This window comes from Mastomys coucha, chromosome X (assembly GCF_008632895.1).
Source record: "Mastomys coucha isolate ucsf_1 chromosome X, UCSF_Mcou_1, whole genome shotgun sequence".
NCBI classification, from domain to species: domain Eukaryota; kingdom Metazoa; phylum Chordata; class Mammalia; order Rodentia; family Muridae; genus Mastomys; species Mastomys coucha.
The window spans coordinates 113,519,923-113,521,666 of NC_045030.1; the positions used below are offsets into that span (position 1 = coordinate 113,519,923).

Here is a 1,744-nt window from a genome sequence, read left to right on the forward strand (position 1 = left end):
AATATCTATAGATACAGGAAACACAAGAGAGCATTAGTGAAGGGCTTAAAGGAGGTTGGAGATACTAGAACTTGTCAGATATGCCTGATATAATGTAAAAGTACAATGAATTGTTATGAGGCTAATTAATGACTATATTCAAAGTTCACTGCATAGTAGCATACTGTGAACCTTACCAAGAACTCAAAGCCAGTGAAGTCTTACACCTTATTAGAGATTCTATTATTATTTTAATATGTAGATATTGTGTTCAACTGCCTTCTACAGACTTAACCTAACAACTAATCCAATTATTAACTCTTTTGTTTCCTTTTTATTTTTTGGCACAAATCATACTTTTAATAATGCCTTAAGCCAGAGAGAGATTACATCAGGCAGCCAAAGCATCTCTCCCACTTCGATGCTCAGGCTTCAACACTCTCTTCCAGATCCTTACACTTGAGGGAGCCAAGAGAATGAGGAAATCCCTCCCAGGCCCAAGCACAGGGCTCAACTGAAGAAGCTTTCCTGCAGGTTCCAGGAAAGAGTTATCTTTGGAGAGGAATTATGTTGCAGCCCAGCAGTCCCTTTCCTGCCCAGTGGGTTAGAATCAGTCTGAGCTGGTGCTTCTCTCCTCTGCAGATCACTGTCACATTCAGGGGCTTCCCCCTCACTATGCTGCACCACGGTGCCCACGTTCTGCAGTGACTGGAAGTTCTGGGTGTTCACAGAGCTGAACTCCACAATATCATCATCTACTTGCAGGCCCGCAATACTGGCTGGGGAACCAGGGCTGATACTGTTCACTCTGTCAAAGGCCTGGGGCAGGGTGGGGCTGTTAGAGCCCAGCCTTTGGTTCATGGCCTCTTCTCAGGCTTCAGCCGTGTCCCGAGCCTGCTTCTCTTTATCCCGAGCGTGTAGCTGGTGCAGGGCCTCCTCCACTTGCTTCATCAGTACCTTGTGATCATTCTGGAGACAGATGATGTTATGCCTTGCTGTTTGGACCTGATACAGGTCCACATCTGCCCCGGGGATAGCCCTCACAGTCCACCAGCGGCTCGTTCAAGTCAATCCCTTTTTGGCTCTCCAGGATGTCTTAATTAGCCTTAATCTGTGCCTCGATCCCCTCCTTGTGCCGCATCAGCTCCTGGATGTCGCTGACCACTGCCGAATGGGCCTCGGAGGACTCTGCCCACGATATCGCGGACCTCAGGCCAAAGTGGCAAACTCTGGATTTCCCAGCTATGGACTCCAGCGGAGGCTTAGGCTATGGGTCCTCTCCAGGGCCAAAATATCTCAGCCAACGCACAAGTATGGGGGAGGGGGTTGAAGGTGGAGTTTGGAGGTGGGCGGAGGTCACGGGAAACTCCGGCTAGGTAGACCACCCAATTATTAACTCTTATCAGAGCACCTTCTTTTTCCAGTGGATAACAGTTAATAAGGTGATTTACAATTGATCAACATGCAGAGAATTAATATTTGTGGATTGCTCACCCCCAAATGTGATATCCATGTCACATGCCTTTCTGTCAAGGCTCAGGAAGTCATCATGGCAAAGAAAGTTGACAGATGGCAAGAGCCAGAGGTCAGTTTCCTTATAGTTATAAGGAAACTACTGTCCTCAGGACATGTTAGAGCTACCGCACTAATAAACTTCCAGTAACTATGGTTGCCTACACTAGACTTGCATAAGATCAAGCCACTAAATACTTAAGCATAGATAGGAGATGGGATCTCCAGATGTCACTTCTGAGGAAATACTGAC

General features: G+C 46.9%; 1 pseudogene; it reads right to left on the reverse strand.

The window, feature by feature from the left end:
* Positions 1 to 465: 465 nt before the first annotated feature.
* LOC116092014 lies at positions 466 to 1,492 on the reverse strand (annotated as a pseudogene).
* Positions 1,493 to 1,744: the final 252 nt, after the last annotated feature.